This window comes from Protopterus annectens, chromosome 7.part0, assembly GCF_019279795.1.
Source record: "Protopterus annectens isolate FY-2018-M chromosome 7.part0, PAN1.0, whole genome shotgun sequence".
Classification (NCBI taxonomy): domain Eukaryota; kingdom Metazoa; phylum Chordata; order Ceratodontiformes; family Protopteridae; genus Protopterus; species Protopterus annectens.
This window is the reverse complement of record NC_056739.1, coordinates 391,028,062-391,053,855: the sequence shown is the minus strand read 5'-3', so window position 1 is coordinate 391,053,855 and position 25,794 is coordinate 391,028,062. Positions and strand designations below refer to the sequence as shown.

General features: G+C 36.5%; 1 protein-coding gene across 1 annotated transcript in view; it reads right to left on the bottom strand.

Moving 5' to 3' along the window:
• Nucleotides 1-25,794, bottom strand: part of LOC122806482 (potassium voltage-gated channel subfamily D member 3-like) — a 495,277-nt gene that overhangs the window by 2,590 nt on the left and 466,893 nt on the right. The window lies entirely within an intron of this gene.

The following is a 25,794-nucleotide window of genomic DNA, read 5'->3' as shown; positions in this document are numbered from 1 at the left end:
AGAGTAAAATATCTGCAAAATGTGTGGAGACAGCACTTACTGCCTTTTAAGAAAAGTATCACCAATGATACTGTTACAGGTTTAAACAGCTACTGCATATGTAACTTTTGAGGCCTGAAACTCTGATCTGCAGCAGCACATGTTCAGTTCAGACAATGGATATAAAACATCAGGCTACCAGATCAGAACCAGGAAGCTGAAGGGAGGGGGAGAAATTGAAGTGCATTGTCACCCACATATTTTATCTGTTTACTGGGGTAGTGCACTTGTCAGCATAATATTAGGTGCTTTGCTCCTGTGTGTGTCATACTTCAGATGACATTAAACTAAAGCTGTATCTGCTTGAGTTGCTGGTAGCCTAGGTGGATGTAAAAGATTCCATGGCACCTATCAAAAAAGTAGAAGTCCTTTATTTACATGACAACTTGTCTGCATTTTTATCTGTTCATAAATGTACATATTTACAAAACTGAGCAATTTACAGTCTTGTTTTTTATTTGTAAAATGTATTGTTCTTATCACACCTGTACATTCTTACTTAAATAAGACCTCACTCTTTTTTTTTCCATAACCATCTATTTTTTCTTAATATTGCTGACCATATCCATTTCCCATTAAACATAATTTAATTCATTCTCATTTCATATTACCCATACTACATAAAACTATTTTATCCAATCCAATCCTGTTTTTGATTCTTACTTCTATTCTTATAATAGCCATACTTAAGTTGTTGCTGTTTTTGAAATATTCAAAGAAAGTGTCATCACATTTTCCACAATGTTTTACTCTCTCACATTTGAAAAAACATTTTCATTGGTTTCTTTTCACCACAATTTAAATACAATCTTTCACTTTTCATTGTAATATGGCTTATTACCTTTTACTGGTATTTTTATTCCTAATCTCCATAAAAAGTCATGGCATTATACTTTCATAATACACCATTTTTCTTTTATTGTTTTAATCTTTTCCTCTGGTAAATTTTCCAATGGATTAACACAATAATATTGTCTCTCTCTATTTTTGTACCATGTTTTTTGATATCTGCTATTTCATCAATCTTTATTTTCCACATTTTTATATCATTTGTTGATAATTCTGTATCTTTTCATTAAGACTTTCTTTAATTCTTTATTTATTTCCCAAAATTCTTCATATTATATTTGAACACTTTTGTTAACAATTTCCTCATTAATCTATTTCAATATTGTATACAATTTTAAAGATACTGTGTACACCACTGGATTTAACAAGTCTAGCCCCCTTTCCTTTTTATTCATATATAATACTCCCATTTTGAGTGGGTTTAATCTAGAGACCCATATAAATAAAAAAAAATCACTTCTAACCATTGTTTCTCATATATTTTTGTATCATAAAGATACTTGACAAATATACTATTTTAATCAGCAATACTGAATTTATTAAAGTCACTGTTTTCCTTGTAAGCTAATCTGTTTTCCATAAAAAACAAATTTCTTTTAGTTCCTTCAGTAATGGTTCCTATTGCGTTTTGCACACTTCTATACCAACATTTATATGTAACTCAGCATCTTTAATTCTGAATTGAATAGCTGCTATTGTTACTCTCTCCCCCATTCTTTTACTTTTATCTTTGTTTGAAATTAATAGGTATGACATTAATCAACTGCAAAAAATATAACTTCTCTCATGCCTATACTGTTTTTAACTGTTATAATATTGTTTGTGTATGTCAGTAACACTGGAATTTATATACCTTTATGCATAATTTATTTTACATGCTTCATTTTACCATTGACTTCACTATCTACCAAATTCAAAAGCAAATGAAATGCTACTAATAGGGCATCCTTGTCCTATACCCTTGCATGTCTCTATTTATGTACTGAGTTATCCATTTACCAAAATTCTTATTATTCCTGTATGTTGTCATACAAACTTTCCTAATTTTATTAATAAATTTCTATCTTTTCATTTAATCACATATCTCATGTTCAGTTGAGTCAAAAGCTTTATTAATATCACCTACTTTGAGTTTTATATCCTCTCTTCTTTTTAGGATGTCATCTACTATTTCTGTTAATTGACATCCTTTTCCTTTCATACCATATGAGCTTTCTTCCAATATATTCCATCTTAGTTTGAAGTCTTTTCTGTATTATTTTCATGAATATCTTGTAATCTGTATTATTTAACACTAAATGTCTCCAATTCCTTGTCTTCTTTTTTCTCATTTCTTCTATATGAATTTTAATCCTTTTAAATAATACCTTGTGGTTAAGGCCTTTGTTTAGCCACTCATTTAAAACTTGTAATAGTCTTTTTGGCCAGTCACCTAAATTCTTATACATTTCAAATCTAGTTCTATGTGAACTTGCAGTAATTCATACAAAGTATTTTTTTTCAACTTCCTTATTTACTTGTTCAGAAAATATTTTCACTTCCCATATTTTATTACATTCTTGCCTTTTCATTTTGACCAGTTCTTCTATATAATTTACAACTATTTTCATAATCTGATATTGATGGCTTCTTCTTGTTTATCTTTCATTTCTCTTATCATGCTACTATTCTGTTATGCTATTTTACTCAAGAAAGGTGATACTACTTTTTTCTTGCAGTAAATATCTGTTCATACAATGATTCTTTAAATTTTTCATAATTTCTTTTACACAATTGTTTCTCTTTGTCATAGTAGTCTTTCATTATTTTCTAAATTTTCAAGCACATCTGTTTATATTTTAGCATACCATTGTTTTCCCATATTTCTTACCTTACTCTGCCATTGTAAAAATCATCTTTTATACTTGCTTTTAAAAATATTTCAGCATTCTGACCAATTAATATAAAATTCTCTCATGGTAACACGGTCTCTTAATTGTATTATTAATTCCTTTCTCATTTATTTTTATACCATTTCCTGTTTTAATATACTCTCTATTTTTGTTTAGTTCCAGCTGTATATTCCATAAATTCTGTTGCAACTGAATCTCCTCCTGCTATACTTAAGTTTATAAAATAATCAGTCTTGGATTTTAATATACCTCTTCTATATGTCCACACTTTTGCATTCCATATTGCCAGTTTACCATATGCCATAACTTTTTTCATTTTTCTTGCATCGTTTTCATTCTGTTTCTTTTTCCCCTTAAATCACAATTAAAGTCTGCTGTTATTATAGTATCTATGTTTAGTACTATGTAATCTAATTTGCAAATAACATATGCATAGATATGTCTATAAACCTTTTCTTGCTACTGTAAATCCACAATAGTAAGTCTTCCCATTTTAACTAACATTGCATCTAAGATCTTCACTACTGTTCTGTATAAAACTATTCCTGAATAACACTTGTTTCCCAAATTCCATACCATCTCTCCATCACATGTTTTTTCTGTCTGTAATCCTTCATCTTACATCTTCTAAAACAATTATATCTATATCACATCATTCTAAAATAATTATCCTTCTTGTTATATTTTTCATACTATTTACATTTACTGACAGAATCCTTAAATTATTAGTTTCGCTTTTCCTTAATTTAAAGGAAATCATTCTCCTCTTATACTGTTTTAAATGCATTACTTGTCCATTTCCTTTCTTTTTTCTTTTAAGTTTATTCCCTTGAATCTCCTTTTTCTATTTCTTACTCTTTTACCAATGGGATTCTTTTTTTTCTTTTACTACTTTCCAATTTATATCTCTTTTATCAGTAACTTCTGAATCTATTTCTACTTCCTCTTTTCTTCTTCTTCTGAGTGTTTTTCCATTTTATTTCTACTATTACTCCATTTGTTGTTCTTTCTCTTCCTCTTCTTTTCACTATATGTTTCTTTAGAATATATTAATGCATGACCAGTTTTTTTTTTACATTTGTAATATTCACATTTCTTTACATCGTGCCCAGTCCCCCCCCCCTACACACATTTATGTATATATAACATTTATTTTATCACAATTATTTAACAAATGTCACAAACAATGTTCTTGGTTCTCCCAGTATTTTACCACACACTTATTTACATCAACATCTATAATGCTTGGAATATGTACAATTCTTTCCCTTCCCTTTTTGTTATAGCATTGCAATCTAGAGTTGCCACCTGTCCACTTTTTTCTGGACTATCCAGAAATCAAACTTATTGTCTGGTAGTCCAGAAACTGCTATACAAACTCTGGTATTCTTTTTCAAAAAAAGAAACATACTAGCAGAGTTTAAATCTGCGGATTTACTATTCTTTTTACAGAAAAGCATAGTAAATTGGTAGAAAAAACGGCATCAGGAATGGAAATGGAGTTTGCTCCCACTGGCTGATGTCATGATGGCTTCACAAAATGGGTGGGATAAGGATGGGAATGTGTGAGGTTACAGACTGTGTTGAGTGTATCTGGTTTTAGCCCCAACAGAAGATGGCAACCCTATTGCAATTCCAGCCCCTAATCACTCATTATAGATTTTAGAAATGTCCATTAGTTCTTTGCAAATACTTTATGAATGCCCTTCCAAAGTCTCTCTTTTCAAACACTCTCCAAATTGCAGTTTTCTTTCTTGTCTCTAAAAACCTTTCATTACGTAATCATTCCATGTACTGCCATTTTTCATATTCTCACAAAAACTTTTTCACCCCTTCTGCAATCTCAAAAACTGTCACAAAATGTATCTTTATTTAAGAAAATAAAGCCTCTTACTTCCTTGGGTGTAAAGCACATGAGGTATTAGTCTCTTTCTTTCTTTCTGTTCTCCACCATTGTTAGCAACTGTCTGTGCATATGGTTTCCTTTTGAGTGTACTGCCACTTTCTATAATATCCTCTGCTTACTCTCCCTGGATTTTACCAATTATTTCTACCCATGACACACATTTTCTGGTTTGCTTTGGTTCATCATCTCATTTAGTATATCATTCTACAACCCTCCCAACTGAGGGCTGTAGCAATACACTTTTCTTTTGTCATAACCTCAGATAATTCTTTTTGGAAAAGGCTTTCTGAATCCTCTGTACTACTACTACTGATATTTACTTTACAGCTAGCGTTCACCTCCACTCTCCATGTCATGCACCTGTCCCCCAGCTGCCACTGTGCTAGGAAGATAAAAGGTACAGAATCATGATTAGGGTAAGTTCCTCAATGTCCTGGCAAAACTCACCCTAGCAGTATAAATACTACCAGCCTAGTGAGAATAACCCAGTCAACAAAACGATACATAAAAATAAATCACTATCACAGCCTGGATGAGAAATTTCACAATGAGTACAGGTAAAAATTATGGAGCATAATGTTTTCATGTAATTGGCAGGCAATGTAGCTATATTCTATAGCTGTTTTGTTTTTCTGTCATACTTCATAAATATTAAACCAACCTCTAAGAGATGATCTTGAGGAGAGGAAGCTATTTTTTTCTCTTATGGATCCAACCCCTCTCCCTAGTACCCAACATGAGCACTCATAGATACACATGCTGTACAGTAGGTGCTGACATTGTGTTGATCCAAACTGGCATTACTATCTTCAGCTGATAATAATGTAGCTGTTGTAAGGAAGGAGTAACATAGAGGCCAATTTCTTCATTAAAGCTTAAAAAATGGCTATATACCTTTAAGGGTAGTGAGCTAGCTGAAGTTATTTGCATGTCATGTGGTGCCCATAACTTCTATAGATATCAGTAAGTAAGAATATAGACTTTGTTAGGTTGGACCACACCACCTGGCTTTGTATACTTTTAAGCCTTCTGGCACATCATAAAAGAGTAGTGATATATCTGCTACAAATTAACTATAGCTCCATTAGTGTTTGTGCCTGTGAATAGAGAAGCACAATTGTTACATGAAATATGGTTCAAATGTACAATTCTTTCCCTTCCCTTTTTGTTATAGCATTGCAATCTAGAGTTGCCACCTGTCCACTTTTTTCTGGACTATCCAGAAATCAAACTTATTGTCTGGTAGTCCAGAAACTGCTATACAAACTCTGGTATTCTTTTTCAAAAAAAGAAACATACTAGCAGAGTTTAAATCTGCGGATTTACTATTCTTTTTACAGAAAAGCATAGTAAATTGGTAGAAAAAACGGCATCAGGAATGGAAATGGAGTTTGCTCCCACTGGCTGATGTCATGATGGCTTCACAAAATGGGTGGGATAAGGATGGGAATGTGTGAGGTTACAGACTGTGTTGAGTGTATCTGGTTTTAGCCCCAACAGAAGATGGCAACCCTATTGCAATTCCAGCCCCTAATCACTCATTATAGATTTTAGAAATGTCCATTAGTTCTTTGCAAATACTTTATGAATGCCCTTCCAAAGTCTCTCTTTTCAAACACTCTCCAAATTGCAGTTTTCTTTCTTGTCTCTAAAAACCTTTCATTACGTAATCATTCCATGTACTGCCATTTTTCATATTCTCACAAAAACTTTTTCACCCCTTCTGCAATCTCAAAAACTGTCACAAAATGTATCTTTATTTAAGAAAATAAAGCCTCTTACTTCCTTGGGTGTAAAGCACATGAGGTATTAGTCTCTTTCTTTCTTTCTGTTCTCCACCATTGTTAGCAACTGTCTGTGCATATGGTTTCCTTTTGAGTGTACTGCCACTTTCTATAATATCCTCTGCTTACTCTCCCTGGATTTTACCAATTATTTCTACCGATGACACACATTTTCTGGTTTGCTTTGGTTCATCATCTCATTTAGTATACCATTCTACAACCCTCCCAACTGAGGGCTGTAGCAATACACTTTTCTTTTGTCATAACCTCAGATAATTCTTTTTGGAAAAGGCTTTCTGAATCCTCTGTACTACTACTACTGATATTCTCTTTACAGCTAGTGTTCACCTCCACTCTCCATGTCATGCACCTGTCCCCCAGCTGCCACTGTGCTAGGAAGATAAAAGGTACAGAATCATGATTAGGGTAAGTTCCTCAATGTCCTGGCAAAACTCACCCTAGCAGTATAAATACTACCAGCCTAGTGAGAATAACCCAGTCAACAAAACGATACATAAAAATAAATCACTATCACAGCCTGGATGAGAAATTTCACAATGAGTACAGGTAAAAATTATGCAGCATAATGTTTTCATGTAATTGGCAGGCAATGTAGCTATATTCTATAGCTGTTTTGTTTTTCTGTCATACTTCATAAATATTAAACCAACCTCTCTCTAAGAGATGATCTTGAGGAGAGGAAGCTATTTCTTTCTCTTATGGATCCAACCCCTCTCCCTAGTACCCAACATGAGCACTCATAGATACACATGCTGTACAGTAGGTGCTGACATTGTGTTGATCCAAACTGGCATTACTATCTTCAGCTGATAATAATGTAGCTGTTGTAAGGAAGGAGTAACATAGAGGCCAATTTCTTAATTAAAGCTTAAAAAATGGCTATATACCTTTAAGGGTAGTGAGCTAGCTGAAGTTATTTGCATGTCATGTGGTGCCCATAACTTCTATAGATATCAGTAAGTAAGAATATAGACTTTGTTAGGTTGGACCACACCACCTGGCTTTGTATACTTTTAAGCCTTCTGGCACATCATAAAAGAGTAGTGATATATCTGCTACAAATTAACTATAGCTCCATTAGTGTTTGTGCCTGTGAATAGAGAAGCACAATTGTTACATGAAATATGGTTCAACTGTGTACCCCGCTGGAATTCTTGAGGTAGTAAACTGGAAGTTTTGGACCTACACCCTCCTACAACTGCAAATGGATTAGCTGCAAAATCTGAAAAGTTTCAGTGTACTACAGTCCGACATCTTCCTGGCATGAAATCCTAAAGCTGTTTAACTAAATTCCCTTCCTCATGTAGAAAAAAGAAAGATATCAGTAATTATTGCCAGCCAGGAAGGAACATTCTGCATTTGTGCTTTATAAGAACACAAGCTTCTGCAGCCATTTATTACTGAGCTGAAGAACAGAGGAAGGGTTATGAGGACTCCCAATTGTGAGACAATGATTTGTTATATAAGAAATTAGGAAAGAATAGGAAACTGTGTGTGTGTAGGGCAAATTAAATTCCTAGTTCTCACTTAGAGTGACTGCAACATAAAACAGTCTGATTATAAAGCAGAACTGAGAAATAAAGTAAAAAAAAAATACCTTGTAAAAGTAATAAATACGAGAGAGAAACATTGTGAGAATGAGAACCCAAGACCTAGGTATGAAAATGTATTACTCATTTTTCTTTCAAGCTTGCAGTAGGTTTGACTTTAAATATGACAGGAAGAAAAAAATGTGTTTAAAAAGAGTTGGACATTGTTGATAGAAACATGAAAATGATTTCTTTATTAGTACTGTTGATGTGAAAAGACTTGATATGGTGAAATTGTAAAATGCATCTGAAACACTTCCATACGCATGCAAGGCAGACTGTTGGAAATAAGAAGTAATGGACAATGTACAAATTTAGCTTGATAATCGGTGCAGAGTATAATATTTTCTCAGAACATAAATTTAAATAGACAAGCTAAATGGATGTGAAGGGAAAGCCATGTGCTTGTTTTTAATGTCTAATCATAGATGGCACCATTAGGTAAGAAATGATGGACATATGATCTCAAAACTAAGAAACTGAAACTACCTGATTTGATGTTATCCATGTCATTATTCCTCACTCTTGGGTCTTTGCTCTGACACTGATCCAAGCTGGCACTTTACAGACAGCTTTTAGGCTTCAGCTCCTCCCACTCCCATGATCTCTTGCTGCCCTCTAACCCCTCAGATCTTGTTTGCTGTGATGAGCTACAGATGTAGGTTTCTCTGGCTCAGCTCCACAGTGGGATAAGTAGCTTATTTTTTTTTTGTATTTTTCCTCTTTATTGTTATTTTCTTAGGGCTTAGTTGTTTTGTAGTTGTTAGAGTACTGTTTGGTATCCGTAGTTTAGTCCCTCCCCTCCTGTTTACATCTTTTGTTGGGTAGTTTTGTTTTGGCAACCTTTCTTTTCTTGTCTAGTAGTGCTTCTGTTAGTTTTCCAGTAGTTTTTTTGTAGTAGCTTTTACAGTTTTCTAGTTCTTATAGTTGGTATTTTCTGCAAGCAGTTTTTCAGCTGGTTGTTTTTCTGGTACCGACCTCTGCCTGTTTCTCTGTGTAGAGTTAGCTTGTCCCTTTAATTTAGGCTATTTTTTCATCATGTACGACAAGCCTGTTGGTTTCAAATGGTGCTCCTTGTGTAGTCAGAAAATGCTTGTTTCTGATTTGCACAAGGAGTGCCTTTATTGTTTGGGTGCTGACCACCTGGAGGTTGAATATGACATTTGTACTACATTCAACCCCAGGGCTTTGGCTGAGCACAGAAATAAGCTCCACTTGAAATGGCTGTCTCAAGGGGGTCCCTTGGCTCAGTCATCTGCCAAGTCTGGACCCTCAGAGCACAAAAGGAAGATCACCCTGCCTCTGGGGTCTTCCTCTTCCAAAAAGGTGAGGCTGTCTGATCCTAGTGCTTTCAATCTGATACCAGCCTTGACTGAATTGGATCCAAAGATCTGTGACTCTCTTGGATCTGGGGCTTCTGCTCTGAGTCCTTCAGATCTGAGGTCATGAGAATCCATCCCCTGATCCAGGGTCTCTAGTTCAAGGCCGTTGGATCCGGTCAGATCCAGACTAGCCATGGAACCAGCTTCCAGACTGGTGGCACCCAAGCCTTTGGATCCTACCTTGTCATAAGATCCAAGGAGGTCTGATCTGGAATCAGTGTCTGATCCTACTATTCTTAATGTGGATTCCAACTCTGGTTTTGGCTTGGGACAATCTCCTTTTGTCTCCAAGCACAGATCTTATTCATTAGAGGTGAGGTCCATAGGATCTAGGCACCTATCCTTGGCTAGGTCATCCACCTCTTCTAGGTCCTCTAGGTGTCATCTACTGATATGGACAAGATAATTAGGTCCTTTCTCAATGCTCACATTGAGTTGGGGCTTCTCTCTTCCCCTATCTGGCTAGGGGGGGCATCTCCTACCCCATCTTTGGCTTCTCCTTGTCTGACCAATTTGGTTTCAGACGTTCTGACCCTGGATCATACATGGCAGGAGATGGGGATTCTCGGGGACCTTTCATTCCCTACCCCATCTGAGTCCCTGACTGCTTACAAGTTCATAGGTGTTTACTAGGTTAACAACCAGAAGGGCCTTTTTAAACCTAGCCATGCATCCCAAATCTCTGACAAGTTCTGATACCCTTGATAAGTAAGTGTAACCATGGGCCTGGGAGATGAACCATTTACAGGTTACCTGTGTCCATAGGTGCCAAACCAGGGATGAATTTCTGGTTTCCAATCCAATTGTCCAAGTTGCACTTGGAATTGGGTTAGGGAGGAACAATGCTTTACATGGATGGGGAGTCTGTTCCATAGACAGGATAGTCTCTGGGACACATACCTATCTCTCCAGCAGGTCCTATTATATCACAGGCAAGGTTTAAGTCTTTAGAATGGTTAATTCAGATACTGTTTGTTTTGTGGATATGCAAGAGGTCCATCCAAGTGGAGTCTGACAGTACTCTGTATGTCAGCTATAGATCTCCCCTCAAAATCCTGTAGGAGACTGAATACAGGGATAGAGCCTTGAGTTGGTCTCCATAGGACATTCTACTTATGCTCTGTATTACTTTAGTGAGGAATATTTGGACATTCCAATTGTTGGATATGCCTGGTTAGGTACATACCAAGGGGGGCATTGTACTCAATGATTGGTCTGCTGAATGCCAATACAGTGGAAAAATGCCTTCCTTGGACTTAGATGCCATACCTTTGTTTTGTTTATAAGTTGTGCAACATAGAATGATTTTCTCACCACTGTAGACACGTGATGGTCAAAGGCTTGATTACTATCTATGTGTGTCCCTAAGTCCCTGACTACTGGGTCATCTCTAAGGGGTGTACTGCCAATATGATAGTTAACAGGGATGGATGACTTCCCAAAGGATGCTATTATGCAGTTCTTGCCATTTAGTTTTAGTCCATGGCTCTAACACTAGTTGTTTGTCTGTGTCAGCCCCTCCTGGAGAACATTTGTGTCAGTGTGAGATTCAATGACTGCTCCCAATTTGCAATTATCTGCAAATTTAGTCAGCCATAGATAACTGATGTTGGCATTGACCTATGAGAAATAAATGCCAAAAAGGAGCAGTCCAAGGACTGATCATTGAGGGACTCCACTTGTGACCAGCCTCTTTGTAGAGGTTGAATCCCCCAATTCTAACGTCCTGTAAAATAAATAAAATAAACACTCTTACAACTGCTAAAGCTGCCAGTAAAACCTTTGGCAGACCTCCACAATGCAACTGTTAAAACCACAAATTTATTGAGTAAAACTGTAAAATGCAGGAATAAAAATCAGTCCAATAAGTGCTTTCAGCTGATAGCCTTCTTCAGATCATATGTGAATCCTGCTACAGATTCTTTTTAAAAACCAGATGCCCAATCACAATACGGCTGCTGGAAACCCAATCCTTAGCTTCCTTGCTTTTAAGATAGGTCTTAATGGCAATACACTGTTTAAGCCTGGAGGTCAATGTGCTCTTAAATTAATAATCCAGTTGGTTTCTGTCCGATTCTTTATATCACCTTCTCTTAGACTAGGTTGAATACATTCCAGGACTTTAAATTTAAACACATGTTAGATTATGAACAATGTGCATAGCAAGCACATTGTTTAAATCAGCATTCCTTAAATCTCCCATATGATGTAGAATCTGATCCTTAAGGTGCTGATCAGTTTTTCCTACACAGAAAGCTCTAAATGAGCAACAAGATGCCATGTAGACAAGATGTTGACTAGTACAATTTGAGGAGGCTATGTAGCTCAGAAAGTTTATTTATCATGATGCAGTGTTTCTTACTGCTACAAAGCTTGCAGCAGCTGTATTTACTGCCTCTGCTAATACAAATTGTCACACACACTTTCTGTTGCCATGGCAATGTGCCACAAGTGGATGAATGGACACAATGAGTCCTATAGTAACCTATCACCACAGGGATACATGTCTAAGAAAACAATTGGTCAAAACTAAGAAGCTTATCCAATAGGAAAGTTACCACTGAATGCTTCACTACTGGCTGTTGACTAATTTCTAGAACTGCAGTTGGCCGCTATTCTTCCTATCAATACTAAGACTGCATTTACATATGTGGTCCACTCCGCATTTGTGATTGGGCATCTGGATTTTAAATAGAATCTGTAGCAGGATTCACATATGATCTGAAGAAGGCTATATCGGCTGAAAGCGCTTATTGGACCGATTTTTATTCCTGCATTTTACAGTTTTACTCAATAAATTTGTGGTTTTAACAGTTGCATTGTGGTGCCGTAGTGGTCTGCCGAAGGTTTTCCTTGCAATTCTAACTTTCTGGGTCTTATCTGTGAGCCATTTGGCTATCCACCGGGTGACATATGGGTCTGTACCTAACCTCTTGAGTTTGTCAACAATGCCCGAGTGGGGTGTTGTGTCAAATGCCTTGGCCATGTCAAGGTAGGCAGTGTAAATCATTTTGCCCTCATCCATTGCTTTGGTGACCTTCTCAAAGAAGTTCATCAGGTTGAGTAGGCATGATCTGCCCTTGATGAAACCCAACTGGGTTGGGTCCAGTGTCTGAAGGTTTACTATATCTCTGTTGATCATCTCTATAATAATTATTTCCATGGCTTTGCATATAAGACTAGTGAGAATTATGCATCTGTAGTTTCCAGGGTCTGTTGATGGCCCACCTTTGTGTAGAGGGATGACCGCTGCTTTTCTCTGTGCATGAAGCATGAAGCCTGTTTGGAGGCTACAGTTAAACAGTAATTCCAGAAGCCCTGATTGGTCATGTTTCATGCTATTTATAAGACATCCTGGGATATTGTCTGGGCATATTTATGCAGTGTTCTTGGTCTTAAATAAAGCATTAAGGAACTGTTCCCTAGTGATAGTAGGGGGAGTTATATTTGATGATATTTCCTGAGGGAAGGTTGAGGGAGACAGAGGGGGTACATTTGGAGCTGAATTTATCAGCCAGGAGCTTTGCTATATCTCCTGCCTCAGTAGAGGTAGCTCCATTTACAATGAGCTCTGCACACAATTCTGTATTGCTTTTGAGGTTGTGGATATAGCTAAAGAATGTTTTGTGGTTGTCCTTGGCCTGGGAGGTCAAACTTGCCTCAAATTTGGCTTTGGTTAACTTTATTTGTCCTTTGTGTTGTTTGTTTAGTTTGATGAGAATGCTTTTCTCCTGCTGGGTACTGCAACTCCTAATTTTTGCCATGATTTTCTTCCTCCTGTTATACAGCCTATTGATTTTGTGATTCCACCAGGGTGGCTTATTCATTGAGTTAGTTTTGTACTTCTTCCTGGTGGGTACAGCTGCCTCTATGCAGCTATTAACATGCTTGTACAGGGTTTCTCTGAACAGTTCTGCATAGGCACCAGTGTTCTCAGGGATTATGGGGGCTTGAAATTTTGCCAGGTGTTCACTTAATAGCAGGAGGTTACCCTTAGAATACCTCCTGAGTATTCCAGGTTTTATTTTTACTTCAAAGGAGACCATTTTGGGTTTGACCTTACCAGGGAAGGCATTACAGTAGGGGGTGTGCAGCATTTTCCCACCATGTAGAGGGCCAGAGGTTCTGGCCCTTCTCCCCAGGTGGGCCCTTCCACTGGGAGGGTGGATTGGGCATCGTCCTACGAGTGGACCCTACTCATCGTATCCCAGGTCAGCCTTCCTGAACTAGCCTTCAGGTGGGATAACACAGATGACAAGTTATGGTAAGTACATTAACTCTTTTTTTTTAAGTAGTATCACTAAGAAAAGTGAATTATATTTTGGGTTGTGAGTAGCTACAATTCACAATGCAAAACAAAGCTTGGCTCTGTTCAAAACTGCATTACTACAGAGACATTTTAACATACAATTGAAACCCGACACACTGACAGTGATGCATGTTTTAAGAAAAGCACCTGTAGCACTGAAACAGATGAAGATAATGGAAATCTTGGGTATCCCTGACAAAAGTATCAGAACCAACAGAATACATGAACAAAAGATAAGACATACATTTGCATGGGCTGACAAGAAATTTTGTTTTTTTTTAGTACTAGCTACAAACCAGGGATTGTGGTGGATATGTTAGATGAGCTATGTATTTAATATGTCATTAGGAACGTACTTGTTTTTACATGTCTGTTTAGTATTTTATCAGCACCAAATATGCTCCAAAGGGCTGTTGTACAGATAATGTCTTAGTAGGTGTAGTAAGCATGACTGATGATATAGCATTGTGTGGTCAAGCAGAAGAAGAACATGACAAAAGCCTGATACAACTGTGCTGTAGAACTTACATAATTTTAAGTTAAATGACAGAAATGTGTAATCTGAGTAACAGATGTGTAAATGTGGGTCATACTTTACTGTCAGAAAGAAGCTAGATACAGAAATTTATTGAGTAAAACTGTAAAATGCAGGAATAAAAATCAGTCCAATAAGTGCTTTCAGCTGATAGCCTTCTTCAGATCATATGTGAATCCTGCTACAGATTCTATTTAAAAACCAGATGCCCAATCACAATACGGCTGCTGGAAACCCAATCCTTAGCTTCCTTGCTTTTAAGATAGGTCTTAATGGCAATACACTGTTTAAGCCTGGAGGTCAATGTGCTCTTAAATTAATAATCCAGTTGATTTCTGTCCGATTCTTTATATCACCTTCTCTTAGACTAGGTTGAATACATTCCAAGACTTTAAATTTAAACACATGTTGGATTATGAACAATGTGCATAGCAAGCACATTGTTTAAATCAGCATTCCTTAAATCTCCCATATGATGTAGAATCTGATCCTTAAGGTGCTGATCAGTTGTTCCTACACAGAAATCTCTAAATGAGCAACAAGATGCCATGTAGACAAGATGTTGACTAGTACAATTTGAGGAGGCTACGTAGCTCAGAAAGTTTATTTATCATGATGCAGTTTTTCTCACTGCTACAAAGCTTCCAGCAGCTGTATTTACTGCCTCTGCTAATACCAATTGTCACACACACTTTCTGTTTCCATGGCAATGTGCCACAAGAGGATGAATGGACACAATGAGTCCTATAGTAACCTATCACCACAGGGATACATGTCTAAGAAAACAATTGGTCAAAACTAAGAAGCTTATCCAATAGGAAAGTTACCACTGAATGCTTCACTACTGGCTGTTGACTAATTTCTAGAACTGCAGTTGGCCGCTATTCTTCCAATCAATACTAAGACTGCATTTACATATGTGGTCCACTCCGTATTTGTGATTGGGCATCTGGATTTTAAATAGAATCTGTAGCAGAATTCACATATGATCTGAAGAAGGCTATATCGGCTGAAAGCGCTTATTGGACCGATTTTTATTCCTGCATTTTACAGTTTTACTCAATAAATTTGTGGTTTTAACAGTTGCATTGTGGTGCCGTAGTGGTCTGCCGAAGGTTTTCCTTGCAATTCTAACTTTCTGGGTCTTATCTGTGAGCCATTTGGCTATCCACCGGGTGACATATGGGTCTGTACCTAACCTCTTGAGTTTGTCAACAATGCCCGAGTGGGGTGTTGTGTCAAATGCCTTGGCCATGTCAAGGTAGGCAGTGTAAATCATTTTGCCCTCATCCATTGCTTTGGTGACCTTCTCAAAGAAGTTCATCAGGTTGAGTAGGCATGATCTGCCCATGATGAAACCCAACTGGGTTGGGTCCAGTGTCTGAAGGTTTACTATATCTCTGTTGATCATCTCTATAATAATTATTTCCATGGCTTTACATATAAGACTAGTGAGAATTATGCATCTGTAGTTTCCAGGGTCTGTTGATGGCCCACCTTTGTGCAGAGGGATGACCGCTGCTTTTCTCTGTGCATGAGGCATGCAGCCTGTTTGGAGGCTACAGTTAAACAGTAATTCCAGAAGCCCTGATTGGTCATGTTTCATGCTATTTATAAGACATCCTGGGATATTGTCTGGGCATATTTATGCAGTGTTCTTGGTCTTAAATAAAGCATTAAGGAACTGTTCCCTAGTGATAGTAGGGGGAGTTATATTTGATGATATTTCCTGAGGAAGGTTGAGGGAGACAGAGGGGGTACATTTGGAGCTGAATTTATCAGCCAGGAGCTTTGCTATATCTCCTGCCTTAGTAGAGGTAGCTCCATTTACAATGAGCTCTGCACACAATTCTGTATTGCTTTTGAGGTTGTGGATATAGCTAAAGAATGTTTTGTGGTTGTCCTTGGCCTGGGAGGTCAAACTTGCCTCAAATTTGGCTTTGGTTAACTTTATTTGTCCTTTGTGTTGTTTGTTTAGTTTGATGAGAATGCTTTTCTCCTGCTGGGTACTGCAACTCCTAATTTTTGCCATGATTTTCTTCCTCCTGTTATACAGCCTATTGATTTTGTGATTCCACCAGGGTGGTTTATTCATTGAGCTAGTTTTGTACTTCTTCCTGGTGGGTACAGCTGCCTCTATGCAGCTATTAACATGCTTGTACAGGGTTTCTCTGAACAGTTCTGCATAGGCACCAGTGTTCTCAGGGATTATGGGGGCTTGAAATTTTGCCAGGTCTTCACTTAATAGCAGGAGGTTACCCTTAGAATACCTCCTGAGTATTCCAGGTTTTATTTTTACTTCAAAGGAGACCATTTTGGGTTTGACCTTACCAGGGAAGGCATTACAGTAGGGGGTGTGCAGCATTTTCCCACCATGTAGAGGGCCAGAGTTTCTGGCCCTTCTCCCCAGGTGGGCCCTTCCACTGGGAGGGTGGATTGGGCATCGTCCTATGAGTGGACCCTACTCATCGTGTCCCAGGTCAGCCTTCTTGAACTAGCCTTCAGGTGGGATAACACAGATGACAAGTTATGGTAAGTACATTAACTTTTTTTTTTAAGTAGTATCACTAAGAAAAGTGAATTATATTTTGGGTTGTGAGTAGCTACAATTCACAAACAAAGCTTGGCTCTGTTCAAAACTGCATTACTACAGAGACATTTTAACATACAATTGAAACCCAACACACTGACAGTGATGCATGTTTTAAGAAAAGCGCCTGTAGCACTGAAACAGATGAAGATAATGGAAATCTTGGGTATCCCTGACAAAAGTATCAGAACCAACAGAATACATGAACAAAAGATAAGACATACATTTGCATGGGCTGACAAGAAATTTTATTTTTTTTAGTACTAGCTACAAACCAGGGATTGTGGTGGATATGTTAGATGAGCTATGTATTTAATATGTCATTAGGAACGTACTTGTTTTTACATGTCTGTTTAGTATTTTATCAGCACCAAATATGCTCCAAAGGGCTGTTGTACAGATAATGTCTTAGTAGGTGTAGTAAGCATGACTGATGATATAGTATTGTGTGGTCAAGCAGAAGAAGAACATGACAAAAGCCTGATACAACTGTGCTGTAGAACTTACATAATTTTAAGTTAAATGACAGAAATGTGTAATCTGAGTAACAGATGTGTAAATGTGGGTCATACTTTACTGTCAGAAAGAAGCTAGATACAGAAAAAAAATATATACAAACAACTGCTAATGCCAAGGCCAGTAGACAGGCAGGTATTCCAAACGTTTCTAAGAATGATTTATTATCTTGGAAAACCTGTATCTAAATATGAGATGATTATAACTTTATGAAAATTGGTTGGTTTGTATCTAATAAAGTTTTTTTTTAGGGAAAAAAATATTCTTAAGGCAAGGTGTGTAGCCTGGGAAAGGAGTCCTGAGACTAAGGGTATTTTAGTAGATATCTGTAATAGATGTATTGAAAACAAAATCTTTAACATGGCAAAGGAAGTCAAAGAGTCTTGATTTCAAAAGATATGTTACAGAGTTAAAAATATACAACAATATTGCATGCATTTAAATTTGATTAATACATGTAAATGACTTGAATAGCAGTATCAAAAGGGGGAAATTACTTAAATAAAATACATCCATCCACATTCTCCACCATTTTTGGTCAGGGTATCACTTCAACCGTGACAATCATCTAGAGCCAAGGTTTATATAGCCAGGTAGAAATTATTGAAATATATTAGTATAACTAAAGCTCAAGTAGTATATGTACAGGAGAGGCTTTGTACATAGACAGATAAATATAAATGTTCCCATTATCAAATTTTGGTAGACTATAAGAGTGAATGGAGGGGAGTCTTAATATTATGGAAGAAAAGACAGGAGATGAAATACTTCCCTTCCAAAATGTTTTATCAGATATTCTAACAAAGCAGATTGTACCCTCACCCTGGAAACACTGTCTAATTATACCAATCCCCAAAGAGAATAAAGACATGTTTTTAAAATGTTTGCCATATAGGCCAGTTTCTTAAGTAAATGTGGATTATATGATTTTCATGTCAGGTTTAGTGGATATAATTTGCCTCATAATTAGTAAATAATCAAATTAGATTCAAAAATAAAATATTGACCCAGGACAATATTAAAATATTGTAATATTTATAGCTATAGTATCCATAAATAAAAAGAAACTGGTTTTATAACCTTAGATGTTGAAAAAGATATTGATATGGTAAACAGATTTTTGTTTTCTCGAGGTTTTTAGTACATCTAAAACCTTTATTTCTCTTTTGGGAAGTTTGTATTATAATGGCCACACATACGTACAATTAGGAACTTTTTTTTTTTTATCTGTTCCCTTAGAAATTAAGAGATAAACACAGATATCCTGTTTCCCGTGCTTTATTTGCATCATCTATAAATGCTCTAGCATTAGCAATAAGACATAATTTGTATATTAAAGAGATCAATGTGGAAGATGATTGAGTCTAAGATTATTTGCAGATGAAAACTGACCTAAATACTTCAGTATAAAGTATATAAAATAATTCAAAAAATTGAAAATGTTTCTAGTTTGCATTTTAATAATGATTTAATTTTAAACAGAAAATCTTATTGCACTATCAAATGCTAATTTTGGACAAGAAGCTACTTCTATAAAATATCTCTGAGAGAGCTAAATCATGGGAAGAGACCAGAAATAAGAATTATAACTAAATAAAAGAGGATCTGGTCCAAGTAATAGAAGGAGGGAATAAAATGTAAATGTTTGAAGAGGGACTTCAGCATACAAAGATGATGATTCCTAAAATTGTTGACAAAAACCAACCACTATTCCACCAAATAAAACATAATTAAAACATTAAAAAAAAAAAAATCAAATACATTTTTTGCGATTGTTACTCGAACTTCTCTATCATAGATGACAAGCAAGTGGGGTATTGCATTTGGATGCTTTAACACATCAGGATGGATAACAGCGTCATAATACAACCAAACTAGTTAACAGACAGACCTTACATACATGCTTACATCTCAACAGCTAACAACAAAATGGCAGTCAGGCTTGCACATGCGGAGTATTTATACACTTGTGCAAGCCCTTGGATAGCTTCTTATACATACACACACACATTGATCTACATCCTCCCTCTTTAAAAGATTGCCCTTTGTAAAAACAATACTACAGTTAGACATAAGAAACAAAACATAATGTTCATGTCCAAGTTGCATTGTATCTGTTAACAGTATATATATATATATATATATATATATATATATATATATATGCGACCATATCTCGTAACATAACAATCTGGACCAAATTTAGCAACAGGGACTGTCTTCAGTGAATAACTCCTATCAGGAACTTCAGGATTCATCACAGGAATGGGAATGTCCTCTGGAACTTCCTCTAGAATTGGAACACTGGACAACTCACTCTGAGATATTCTCTCTCACAGGCTATGTGCTGTGGTATAGGCTCAGACACCAGTCTCAAATGTTTCCGATTCCACCATGTATGATCTCGGCTCTGGGCAAATACACTTCATGACACCAATACAATCATAACCTTTGGATGTCTGCATCCTTACCACTTCTCTTTCTCGTAACGGATTGGGCAGTTTGCTGGTTTTATCATAGTAGGACTTCTGGGTTAAATGTGTCTTTAACAGATTGGTTTTCACTAACCTGTTTTTCTTGACACATGGAACGAGTCTCTGAGCAGGTAAACGAAGATGTTTATTATGAGGAAGATTTCTGAGATTCAAGAGATTCAAGAAAACATCACTATTATCTCATTTTGACTTATCCAGTAACTGTTTTGCACTTTGAACTGAATGTTCTGCTAAACCGTTTGATCGTGGGTACTCAGGACTACTTGTGCCATGAGTAAGGTCCCATTCTTCAGCAAATCTTTTGAACTGTTGGCTTGTAAACTGCATGCCACTGTCAGAAATAACTTTGTGTGGACTACCATGTACTGCAAAATGATGCTTTGCCTTAGTAATGACTGTACTGGATGCTAGGTTGGGAAGTAAGTCAAGCTTGAACCAAATGGAGTAAGAGTCTACGAACACCAAATAATGTTGACATTCCATTCGAAGATGTCATTGACTACTGTCGACCAAGGTAGTTCTGTAATCTGGTTTGGCTGAAGTGGTCCTTCTGATGATGTGTCTTAGTACTATTACATACTGAACAAGATAAAAGTGCTCTCTCAATGTCTTGTGACATAGAAAGGTCAAAATACTAGCTGCCTTGCCCTTTTGCTGGCATCAGCTCCTGGGTGACCACTATGGAAGACAGTAATGTACTCTGGTTGCAAAGATTTTGGAACAATTACTTTTGGACCTTTCATAATGATACCCTTATCAGACAAAATCTCATCTCTGTAGGGAAAATGTTGCACTTCTTGAGGTAAACTAGATTGCTTTGACAACCATCCTTGACTGATAAAGTGGTTGAGCCTCTGTAAAACTGGATCTGTGGCTGTGTCATCTCTCAGCTCATCATGACATATGGAAGAAAAATTTCTCACTTCCATGACTTCAAAATCAAGATTCTCATTCTGTTCTGTGGTGTTTTTGGGCAATCTGGATAAGTTATTGGCAAGATAAAGAAGTTTGCCTTTCTTCTAGACAAGATTGAAATTATATTATTCAACCTCCAACAAACAAAAAACTGTAATCCACAACCAAAATAACCAGGAATCAAGTTGCTTAAAAAACACAATATTCTGTTTTATTCATACAAAGAATAAATTCTCCTAGCACCTCGGCTAACAGCCTTTACAGAGTAATCCCTCAACTGAAACAAATTCCTTTTATACAAAACACTTAAATCAATTACATAATTAGGAAAACAGTTAAATAATTAACAGATTAAGGGGTTCTCATAAGAAACTTTTCCAATTACACTCCCTATTCATGTCCCTTGGATGGAGTGTATTGTATTTTAACATAAAAATAGACTCCTTTTTTCTCAAATATCTCCACACAGAAAAATTGTCATAATTTGCTCTGAAACTATAACTTGTAGACCATTCAGATCTCCTTTATGAAATTTATTAAAATGTTTGGCTACTGGGCTTATAGGTTTATTTTTTAACATCTCTCACATGTTCCTTAATTCTCTCTGCAAGCTTCTTTTACTTTCACCAATATACTGTCTACCACAGGGGCACCTTAAACTGTAAATTATGCCTACACTCTTACATGAAAAGGACCATTGTACTTGGAATTTCTTGCCATTTATACTTGGGAAAATTCCAATCACATATTTGCAAAAAGAGCAACCCCTACAGGGCAAGGTACCCCTCTCACTGATCTCTATTCTTTGATCAAGTGGTCTTCTATAGACCCAATGGACTAAGAAGTCTCTAAGACTTCGCCCCCTCTAATAAGAGAAACTAAGTTTAACATCTCTAAAAGATGTAACCTTTTCACTACATTCCAATAGGTTTTCATTCATTTTTCCAATTTAGCAGAGAACAGAGTATACTTAAAAACAAAAAAAAAAAAAGATTTTTTTTGTGAATTCTGCTTATAAAATCCTAAACTATTTTTCCTACTGCACCTTTTAAAATTACCCTTCCTGTTCTTAACCTTTTCATAACATTCTCTCACTAGATGCTCATCATAACCCCTGTCCAAAAACATAGTAACTGCCTTCTGTACCTCTATCTCACATTCCTGTTTGTCACTGCACAATCTGCTAATGCTTAGTATCTTTCCATAAGGGATGGACACTAAAATGTGTTCAGGATGACAGCTAGGGGCATGTAACATTTGATTCTGATGACCAAACTTCCTAAATATTTTAGTTTTTATCTTTTCATCACTCATACCATCAACAGTGATATCCAGATAGTTAACCTTAATGCCTTTCTGTAAACCATCAAATCTCATGGCAAACCTGTTTCTATTGAAATATTCCATGAATTGTTGCACCTCTTCCTGGCCTCCCTTACAAATAAAAATAAGGTTGTCAATAAACCTAAAGTACTCCTTAATACATTTCTTATAAAATGTGCTTCTGTAAATATGTACATTTTCTAGGAGGCACATTAAGAGATTGGCATACATGGGGGCGAAAGCCACCCCCATGGCTGTTCCTTGCATTTGTTTATCCAAACTGCCATCAAATTCAAAAATATTATTAGTAAGGCAGAAATAGGTAAGTTCCTTAATATATTGAGTTCTAGGACTATCTCCAAGAAAATATTCCAAAGCCTCCATACCAAAGTTGTGCTGTATACTTGCGTAAAGACTAACCACATCCAAACCCAAAAAATACATCTCTTTCTCCCATGCTATTACTTGTAACTTATCCATAAAGTCAAAAGAATCTCTTATTTAGGAAGATAATTTTATTACTTCAACAAAAATTGATGTAAAAAACATCACAGATTGTGGGTGAAACAGTCACTTATCGACACAATTGGACATCCTGAGGGATTCTTGATATCCTTATGTATCTTTGAGATGCAAAATAATTTGGCCATGGTACTATTCTTACTATTAAATTTGTTTTGTACATCAGAATTTGTGAAATAATTCAAATGTAGCCCTTTATGTATTAAATCATCATATTCTTCCATAACTTTTTCATATATAGCCATATCTACTTTTTTATATGTCTTGTCATTATTAAGGTGCCCGATGCACATTCCATAATAATACATGGACTGCATCACTACCAACTTTCCCCACTTTGTCTGAGGGTTTAAACACTAATTGGTCATTTCCACTTAATTCTTTTAGGCATTCCCATTCTTTAATATTCATATTGTATTCTATATATTCTTTATAAAATTCATTAATTTCCTTTTCTATAGCATAATTCAATGCACAATAAAATTGTCGAATATTTTCATTCTTGAACAGGGGAATGAAGTTACTCCTACTAACAACTCCTGTAGTATCTAAGGTGCAGTAAACATTAGCCTCCAAATATGAATCACAAGAATATTAACTGTCGTCCCTAGACAATATTACTTCATTAAGAAACTCGGTTTGCTCTACATCATTAAAATGGCTGAAAAATTCCAACATATGTATTTTGCGAACAAGTTTAAAAATGTCCCCCCTCAATTCATAGACCCTAGGTAAAGTAGAAGGAATACATTTTAGGCCCTTATTCAAAATATACATTTCTATAACATTAAAAACATACCCTGATAAATTAACCACATATTCATTATCGTCATGAAAATTATGCAGTACCTTTTTAATATGTCCATTTGCCTCTTTTTGAACGGGAACCAAACCCTTGTTCCCTATTAGTATCCTGTCCATACCAAGTCCTTTTCTTATAAGCACCATGGGGACCTGGCTGTTCTCGAAAAGTTTTTTGAAAATATTCCCCATTGTGCAGTCTCAGTAACACTGGAAAAAGATTGAAATTATACTTTTGCAATCTCAGCATCATATGTTGCAGTCTGGCTGGAGCTGAATGCATATGCTTTCTCAAAATAGTGACTAGAGGTTGGTACTCTTTTGATCTGGATAGGTCTACCATAAACATAATCATGGAACCTCAAACATGCAAACACAAGTGCCAAAAGCTCTTTCTCAATCTGTGCATATTGTATCTCAGTTTGGGTAAGAGTTCTTGATGCATGGGCAACAGGTTGATCCTCTTGTAGAATGACTGTACCAAGACTAAATTTTGAAGCATCACAGGAAAGTGTAACTGATTTGTGAACATAATATCTGAGAGTTGGTGGACTAACAATTCTCTGTTTCAGGACATCAAATGCTCTTTCGTGTTGCTCTAACCAAAACCAGGACACACCTCTATTTGTCGGCTCTTTAAGCAGTGCTGAAAGTGGGTTCAAGTCTGGAATGAACTTGCTTAGGTAGTTAACTATGCCAAGAAAACATTGCAGGGCTTGTACACTGTCTGGAGCAGACATCTCGAGAATGGCTGCTTGTTTTGAAGGGTCTCGTTGTAGGTCTGAACTAGTAAATAAATGATCAACATAAGTAACTTCTTGTAGCCCAAGTTTGCATTTCTGTGGATTGAGCTTAAGATTTACTTGATGTGCCCTTTCTAGAACTATTCTGAGGTTTCTGTCATGCTCAGCTTCACCATGACCTCCTACTCGTATGTGTACTATAATAGCACAAGGATAACCAGAAAAACAAAATTGCTCCATTGCACCCTGAAGGACTTCACTTGCATAATTTATCCCAAATGACATTCTCAAAAATTTGTACTTGCCAAACGGAGTACAGAAAGTAGTCAGCAATGACGATTTTTTTGTTAAGCTGAATTTGCCAAAATGAACTCTGCATCTAGGACAGAAAAAAACTGGCATTTGGCATCAAGGCTACAACTTTTTCAACTGTGTGCATTGGATGATGAGTTTTTTTTTAGTGCTTTGTTCAAATCTCGTGGATCAGTACATATTCTGTCATCTGAGCTTTTTCTTAGCTACCACCATGGATGATACCCACTCAGTTGGTTCATCCACTGGACAAATCACACCTTGTCACACCATTTAATATAATTCAGTTTTACGTGCTGGCCTGACCTCTGGGGATAACTTCATGGAGTACACAACTGGAAGTTTTCCTAATTTGTCTTTGAAAAGATCAGCATAGGTAGAAAAAATGTACTGGGCCAAATTAGAGGTGTGGTCTTTCTAGCTAACATGGTGGACTTCCTCATTAAATGAAAGCAGTCCCATTTTCAAACTGTCTCTGAGCCCTAATAATGACTGGACATGCCTCTTGATCACATAAAATAACATGTTGTGGCTTCTTCCAGCAGAGTAAAATGAAAGCACTACTGAGCTTTCAGTCTGAATTTCTTTACCTCTATAAGCAACAAACTTCACACAGTTGCCAAATCAAGCCTTTCACTATTACACACACTAGCAGATGTTTCTGCTGACATAACATTTCACTTGGAACGTGTGCCAACTTTGAGCTCTATGGATTTTCTATTTATCCAAACAATAGAAAATACTTAATTCTTTGCCCTTAAATCTACTGCATTGACTTTCATAAAGCACTGACACACCATCAACATAAAGAGTAGGGTTGCAGCTTTATAATGGATCAACTCATTTCTTAAAATGTTCCCTTTTAATAAAAGAATTTAGACCTTTTGATTTACAAAACCTTTTGAAATAATTCCATTTATTACATTTGTGGCATTGCTGACCAAAACCTAAACATTTTTCTCTTTTAGATTCATGACTTCCACCACAGTTACGACAGTTGGCAATGAACCTAGGTTGGGGCCCATGCTTTCAGTTTGTTGACTCACTCATACCTTACTGAGACTCTGCAAACTCTGGAATTTGCTGGAAAGTTCTGGGGCTTACCAGTGAGTGCTGCATGGGCTACAGTTGAGTCATGTGCTTGGGCCTGTTTCTTTTAACTACATGCTGCATACTATCAACACAAGCTTTATCACTTTGCCTTCTAGAGCCATTCTCATTTGTAAGCAGATTTGTGTGCTTTTCTGTGAGCTCATATAGCTGACAAATCT